This window comes from Asparagus officinalis, chromosome 8, assembly GCF_001876935.1.
Source record: "Asparagus officinalis chromosome 8, Aspof.V1, whole genome shotgun sequence".
Classification (NCBI taxonomy): domain Eukaryota; kingdom Viridiplantae; phylum Streptophyta; class Magnoliopsida; order Asparagales; family Asparagaceae; genus Asparagus; species Asparagus officinalis.
In genome coordinates, this window is record NC_033801.1 from 76,336,841 (window position 1) to 76,345,833 (window position 8,993).

The following is an 8,993-nucleotide window of genomic DNA, read 5'->3' on the forward strand; positions in this document are numbered from 1 at the left end:
AGAGGTATTACATGAGCTGAAGGTTCCTACAGGCTTTGTAGGATCATTTAATAAGAAGATAAAGACTGTGAAAGGCAAGATCGATGGGTTGAAGAGTCATAATCACCATGTTATTATGCAACACCTTCTCTTCACGAATCCGTTGGTTTAGTGACCAATAAACTTTGCACCTTCTTTAGAGAATTGTGTGCTAAAAATGTTGATGACAATGAGCTAGAAAAGCTAGATAAAGTGATACCTTTGATATTGTGCAAGCTTGAGAAAATTTTCCCCTTGTCGTTCTTTGATATCATAATCCACTTCACTGTTCATCTTGCAAAAGAGGCTAGACTTGCAGGACCAGTACAATATAGGTGGATGTATCCTATAGAAAGGTAACTTTAATTTTCCATTTGATGCAATAGATATAATTTTGTTATTCTGCATTATTGTGTTTAGTAATTTAATGTGAGTTTTTGTAGGTACCTTTTGACTCTAAAAAATTATATACGAAATAGAAATCGGCTAGAGGGTTGTATTATGGAAGGTTATCTCTTGTAGGAAGTAACAATATTTTGTTCCCATTATTTGGACGAAAATATAGAAACAAACCTTAATAGACTTGTGAGTATTCATGACGGAACATATAGTAAACCACCTTACACAACAATGGGACTCACATGTATTAATGATATACATTGCTTTGTCCTCCTCAATAGCATATGTCTTGAGCAAGTTAGAGAGTAAGTATGTTTTATATAAATTTTATATGTATGTATGTATAAAATAATATAATGTTAATGTTATAACAATTCATGTTGAGAACATAATTCACAAGGATGAATTACGTGAAGAGCATCACAATTGGAATGTTGAACGATTGGAAAAACATCATCATGACAATTTTTGTACCTGGTTTATAAATTATGTAAGAATTTTTTTGTCAATATTTATGTGTCATTATCTTAATCTAAACTTGTATCTTTATATAATTACCATACAAACTATTTTGTCATGTCCAAGATCCAAATGTAGAATTAACATTGGATAAGGATTTGAGATGTCTATCTAAATATCCGAGCCGAGAGGTTGCATACTACAAAGGATTTGGTGTAACCGGTTACAAGTTTGAAATCAAGGAGAGAGAAGAATCTCGGACCACCCAGAATAGTGGAATTGTGGCTATTGGCACCAAAGGAATGATTTACTATGGGTATTTAGATAGAATACTTGGTATTCGCTATCCCGGAAGAGAAAAACTAATTTATTTATTCAAGTGTGTTTGGTATCATACAAGAACTGGACATGGAAAGTGGAAATAAACATATGGGACTTGGAAAGATGAATATGGATTGACTAATATAAACACAAATCTTTTTGAGTTTGAAGATGAACTGTATATATTCCCGGAACAAGCATTTCAAGTATACTACTCAAAGTGCTTGAAACATCCGGGATGGAGTGTTGTTTGCCGATGGAAGCCTAGGAATACTTACGATGTCCCACAATTTGTGGATGTTGACATAGAGGACAACGTTGAGATAGATTCTAATGATGAAGGGGACTTAGATTGTTACAAGCTTCTATTTCTATAGATCCAAATGAATCTTAGGTTGAGCATGAAGTTTCATGGGTTCGGAATGATTTTGAACATGAAATCATTGTAAACCTTCCTACAACGTCCAAGGGGTCCGTAAAAAGAAAAGGGTAGTAATCACATAAAAAAATTCATATACTCACATACATTCACTTTGTTACATGTACACACTCATATCACACATTTACACACTCATATACACTCATAACTTTATATACTAATCATTTTTATACATGTTCACTGTATACATGTATATACATGTTCACTATATACATAATTGCGTATGGTGTTAGGATATTGAATTCATTTTATGACATATTTATGTTTTTGGTTGTATAATTGCGTGGGAATATTACTATGAACAGACTGATAAGGTGTACGAGTTGTGCATGTCTTTTAATCAACGGTTGAAACCGTTGGTGCTGAAATTTGCACCAACGGTTTCAACCGTTAGTGCTGAAATTTGCACCAACAGTTGAAACCGTTGGTGCTGGTTTTTTTATATTTTAAAAATTAAAATTAAAAATATCGGCACCAATGGTTGAAACAATTGGTGTTGATAAAACAACTGTTGGGGCTAACTTTTCCCCAACGCAATTTGCCCCAACGGTTCCAACCGTTGGGGTCACTATCTAATCTCTTTTGTCGTAGTGATCTAATATTGATACCGTGGGTGAATACTCCTAACGTTAAGATTTCAAATAATGTTTGATTCTATCTTGCTTCACTTACATGCATATACTCAACAGTTTCATATTATTTTATTGGGGTTTTATGGTACATGATGTTTAGACGCTCCTACAGAAAAAGGCTAGATCTGCTATAAGTGCACTTTCCAAGTATCTTTGGGCATTGAAATGAATGACCGAAATTCAAAGTAACAATTCAGTAACCAACCATTCTGGTCTGCAAAAGAATCAAAAAAGAAACAAAGTGCATATAGAGTTCCAAACAAATATGTAACTTCTCCAGTAGCAGCTGCTGAGTTTCAATATCCTAAAATCTAAAGCGTGCTATCTTTTCTTCCAATTTCCCCCCCTATAAAAACGGCCAAGAGGTAAGGTAGTAAGGAGAATGGAAACATTATAGACAAATAATCAACAACAATAGAAAGATATAATGACATTTGAAAATCTTAGTATAGGATTTTTTTTCCATAAGAATAAAATCAATAAAGTACTTAGAATAGTAATTTAAGTCAAATTATATATCTTTCGAATGGCTAATGACGAGAGGATTAGTCCCAATGATGGGAAAGGTCATCGATCCCTCGGTGGGTTTGATTCACTTCATATTGGAGAAAGAACAGAAATTTGTGTGATATTTGACATGTTTTAGAACTGTTACTACCAAGTATATGCTTCGATTATGTTCTACCAATTAAATCTCAAAGAAAAAAAAATTAGAGAAACAATGGCCACATGAATCTTAAATTCAAAAGATGGGTAGCTAGATAAGTCATGACATGGTGTCCATGGGCTGTCCGTGTAGTGTTTACGACCAACACATACCAGACTCCATATATATTGTTGAGTAAAATCAGCCTCGTGAGAGAAATAAGAACCATTCCAAAAAGAAGAGCAAGAATGTCCCAAATATGAGGGCACTGCAAGGATTTAAACTCTTCAAACATAGCCTACTACTATCTCCCAATTAGATTAGCTGTGATCCCGAAGAGTCTTACGGAAAGGACCAAAAAAGTAGCTGAAAATTTAATTGACCTGGTTAGGTACTGTCGGAATATTTATCAGGGAAGGATCATATTCTGGAGCTCAAAGAGAAGGTGCATCACTCGAAGAACGGTCATCATAAACATAGACTACAGGAGGTGCTGTGCATAAGTTAGGGAAAGTAATATGATGATTACAATAGGAAGAGAGGGAGAAAGAGCGTCACGAGGAGAAAAATATAAAAACATGAGTCTATCCATGGTAGATGGAGGCAAAGGAGTAGGTTGCGGCCGGCTAAGCGTAATGAAGATGATCTTAAACAAAAAAGTATGACAAACGAGGCAAAGGAGTAGGTTCTGGCTAAGCATAATGAACATAATCATAAATAAACAAGTATTGTTGGGGAATTTCAATCTCCCCGCCTACCACGATATGTGCAACCCGGAAGCCAACCCCAATCAATAAGATAGAACAACCACAATAAAAAAAAAGAACACCGAGATTTACGTGGTTCGGTCGACCAACTTCGACCTACGTTTACGGGGCAACAATACGAAAAATTCACTATGTATCAGGAAGAACTACAAGAGGAACCACTTAACTCTCGTCTCTCAATCTCTCAACCTCACATACATAATCAGCTCTCATATTCTCTCCAAAGCCCACTCATTGTAATCTTTTGTACGGATAAAGACTACGAAACCCTCTTTCTCTCTCATCTACTACATCTCTATTTTTTCTTTATAGTTTTTCCTCCACCAATAGAAGAATATATATAGGGAAACCAAAACCCTATCTCTAGCCTAACTTCCTAATTAGAATAGGATTCAAACTCCTAATCATAATGGAACCCAAACTCCTAATCATGATAGAACCCAAACTCCTAATCATGATAGAACTCTAACCCTATCTAATTCTCATGAAGTTACACAAAGAATCAAAGATAAAATCCCAACAAGTATGACATACGAGAAATACATATTTGTCAACAAAAAGGTTTATAGCATGGATATTTCCTTGTGTTAAAGAATACCTGTAAGTGTAAACTGTTATGGGTCCAGCACAAAACAAGGCCCACATGAGATTCATGAATTAAATCCTAGCTGGAATAGGATTTGGAGGACTTATTTCTAATAGGAATTTGTTCAAGGGACCTAGGGAAAGCCTTCCTTTATTAAAGGAATTGGGAACATGGGTGACATAACCCTGAGGTTGTTTTTCTCGGAGCTACAGTAAACCCAGGAACATTAAACCACGACAAGAAAAAGATTTTGAGGGGCGCGGATTTCGATGGGGATAGAGAGAGAAAGAGAGAGAAAAGTTAAGATTTCGAATAGCTCGGTTGTCCGATTGTAGTGATTCAAAAGTTGTTGTTTTCAAAATGACAACGCCGTCAAGGGTATGGTATTGGTTTCTCTACGGGTGCTGGAGATTTATGGGGAGATGGGTTTTAGGGTTTTGGTACCCCAAAGGTAACACTATACTTTTCTCTTGTGATTCGATCATCAAGTTTGGGTATAACTTTGAAGGATTGTACTCTTTAAATATTACTCACTGGATTACCCCGTGGACGTAGGCATGAATTTTTGAACCACATTAGATCTTGGTGTTTGCTTTCTATGGTATTTTCATTAATTTCATTATTTGTTTAGTGTTTAATTTCGCAGATTAATCTCCGTAAAACTCCTAACAAGTGGTATCAGAGTCCTCGTTCGAGGCTTTTCTTGAGATGGAAAAGATGAAGAATTTTGGCATAATAATAAACTTGGATTGTTCCAATTGGTAAGTATGGAAGTCTAAGATGGAAGATATTTTATATTGTAAAGATTTATATGACCCTGAGGGAGATGAAGGTAAGCCAGAAAAGATGACCAATAGAGAGTGAGAGAAACAACACAGGAAGGTGATCAATTATATTAGGATGTGGATCGACGTTAGTGTGTTTCATCATGTATCAAGTGAAACTAATATGAAGTCTCTTTCGAAGAAGCTTGAGGATCTCTACAAATAGAAGACTGCGGGAAACAATGCGTTTATTATGAGGCGGTTGATAAATTTGAAATTCAAAGAAGGACGCAACATAGCATAGCACTTGAATGAGTTCAAGAACTTGATTAATCAGTTAGCTACCATGAAGATGACTATCAATAATGAGTTACAGGCTTTATTGTTATTGTGTTCTTTGCCAGATAGTTGGGAGAAACTAGTGGTGACGGGTAGCAATGCAGCTCCAGATGGTATGTTATCGATGAGTATAGTTACTAGTAGTTTATTCAATACGGAGACTCGGAGAAAATCTACCAGCATAGATAAATCACAGGCACTTGTCACGTAGAACAGGGGCAGGAGAAAGTATAAGGACTAGTCCAAAGGCCATGGCACATTTAAGGAAAAATTAAAGTCTAAGGGGGGAGGTTGCTTTCATTGTAGGAATCTAGGTCATATACAGAAGAATTGTTGGGTTTGCAAGAAAGAGCAAGCTGGGAACAAAGATGAAAAGAAAGATGAGAAGAAAAAAGTAGACAGTAACACTACAGTTACTTTGTCAGAGGTTGATGTTATTCTCATTTTTAGAAAAGAAAACTGTATACATGTTACAAGTCAGAATTCTGAGTGGATAGTTGATATAGGAGCTACATGTCATGCTACCTCTAATCGAGACCTTTTTACATAGTATAAAGCAGGTGACTTTGATAATATGAAGATGGGCAATACTAGCTACTCGAAAATTGTGGAACTTGGTGACATACACTTCCAAAAAGATACCGAATGAACATTGATTTTGAAGATTGTACAACATATTCTCAATTGGAAAGTCAACTTGATTTTGGGTCTTACTTTGGACCAAATGGGATATAAAATTCAATTTAGTGGAAGAAAATGTAAAATCACCAAAGGCTCTCTTGTGGTGGTTAGAGAAAGTATATGTTGTAATTTATACAAGACTCAAGCGAAGACTTTATATGATTCTTTGAGCATGGCTCAAGTCAATGACATTCTCAGTTTGTGGCATAGGTGGCTCTGACACATGAGCGAGAAGGGGTTGCGAATATTAACAGCAAAGTCTCTCATTCTATTTTCCATAGGTTCATCACTCACCTTTTGTGATTATTGTTTGTTTGGCAAACAACATAGAGTTTCTTTTAGCAAGTCTTCAAAAAGAAAAGATAATACTCTAGATTTGATTTATTCTGATGTCTCTGGTCCTATTGAGGTGGAGACCTTGGGTGGTAATAAATATTTTGTCATATTTATTGATGATACATTGTGAATGATGTGGGTTTTCTTGTTAAGGATAAAAGATCAGGTGTTTTTAGTCTTACAGCAGTTTCACGCCATGGTGGAGAAACAGACATGAAAGAAGTTGAAGTGTTTTTGTGCACCGATAATGGAGAAGAGTACACTTCTATTGAGTTTAAAGATTATTGCTCCAATCATGGTATTCAGCATCAGAGGATAGAGCACGGAACATTGTAGCATAATGGAGTTGCATAGGGGTATAACATGACCATTGTGAAGAAAGTTAGATGCATGTTGAAGATGACGAAGTTACCTAAGAGCTTCTAAGCTAAAGCTTTTCACACTGTGTGCTACATAATTAACAGGTCTCCTTCAGTTCCATTAGGCTTTTATGTTTTAGAGAGGATTTAGTCCGAGAATGATACTTCCTACTCTCATATAAAGGTGTTTGGTTGCAAGGCGTTTGCACATATTCTAAAGGAGAAGAGATAGAAGCTTGATGATAAGGCGGTTCCTTACATCTTTATTTATTATAGAGAAGACGACTTCGGCTACAAGCTATGGATCCAGAAAAGAGACGAATTATTAGATGAGCAGATATAATTTTTTAGGAGGACCAGACTATTGCAGATCTCAGGAGAGCAGAGCAGTGAGAGGGTGTTGCTAGTGAGATTCCAGATAAAATACCCATTCCATCTCTAGTATAGTTGCATCCTACAAATACAGAGCAGGTGTATGATGATGGTATTGATGATGATGGTCAGATACCAGAGCAAAGAGTTGATTATAAGAATCATGTGCAAGAGGCTTCTTAACAGGGGGAGCATCACCTGTAGCAGGAGATTGCAAAGCCATAGAGAAGACGACTTCGGCTACAAGCTATGGATCTAGAGAAGAGATGAATTATTAAACGAGCAGATATAATTTTTCAGGAGGACCAGACTATTACAGATCTCGATATGGCAGAGCAGTGAGAGAGTGTTGCTAGTAAACTTCCAGATAAAGCACTCAGTCCATCTCCAGTATAGTTGCATCCTACAAATACAGAGCAGGTGCATGATGATGGTATTGATGATGATGGTTAGATACCAGAGCAGGGAGATGATTATCAGAATCACGTGCAGGAGGCTCCTCAGCAGGGGGAGCATCACCAACAGCAGGAGATTGCAGAGCCATAGCTTAGGAAATTAGCTAGAGACCATAGACCATCCACGAGATATCCTCTTTCAGAGTATTCTTTGCTGACAGAAGAGGGGGAGTCAGAGAGCTTTCAGGAGGTACAGACTCATAATGATAAGGATAGATGGTTTTGGGCTATGCAAGAGGAGATGAGGTATCTCCAAAAGAACGATACTTATGAGTTGGTAGATTACCGAAAGATAGAAAACCTTTCAAGGACAAGTAGGCGTTCAAGTTGAAGAAGCATGGCTGTAAAGAGATAAGAAATACAAAGCCATATTAGTGGTAAAAAGCTTTGATCAGAAAAAGGGCATTGATTTTGATAAGATTTTATCGTTGATTTGTAAGATGATGTCCATTAGAGTTATTTTAGCATTAGCAGCTAGTTTGGGCTTCGAGATTGAGCAGCTTGATGTGAATACTGCATTCATTCATGGTGATTTGGAGGAGGAGATCTAAATAAAGCAATCAGTGGGTTTTAAAGTGAAGAAAATGAATACATGGTTTACAGATTGAAGAAGAGCCTCTATGGTTTGAAGTAGACACCCAGGTAGTGGTACAAGAAATTTGACTATTTCATATTGAGTCATGGCTACCAGAGAACAATTGTAGATTCTTGTGTATATTTTAGGAGATTTTTAGATTCTATCTTCATTATCCTTTTGCTTTATGTGGATGATATATTGATTGTTGGTGAAGACAGTCAGATGATTGGTAGGCTAAAGAAGGAGTTATTTAAATCCTTTGACATAAAGGATTTAGGCTCGGAATAGCGGATTCTTAGTATGGATATTCCTCATGACTGGAAAGCTAGAAAGTTATTGTTATTATAGGAGAAATATGATGAATTGTTGCTTGATAGATTCAACATAAAAATGATAAGTCGGTTAGTACTTCCCTTGTAGGTCATTTAAAGCTTAGCAAGAACTTTTGCTCAACTACAGATGAAGAAAAGAGTGAGATGGGGAATTTTCCTTACTCTTCAACTGTAGGAAGTTTGATGTATGCTATGCTTTGTACTTGGCCAGATAAAGCTCATGCAGTTAGCGTTGTCAGCATGTTTCTTTCTAATCTAGGAAAAGTTTATTGGGAATGTGTAAAGTAGATCTTAACATATTTAAAAGGTAATTTTAGATTGTGTTTAAGATTCGGAGGTTCCAAGATGGCACTACAAGGTTTTACAGATGTAGATATGGCAGGTGATCTTGATCACAGGAAGTCTACCTCAGGTTGATTATTCACTTTTTTAGGGGGAGCTATATCTTGGTAGTCCAGATTGTAAAGGGGTGTTGCTTTATCAACAACAGAGATGAAATATATTATAGTTG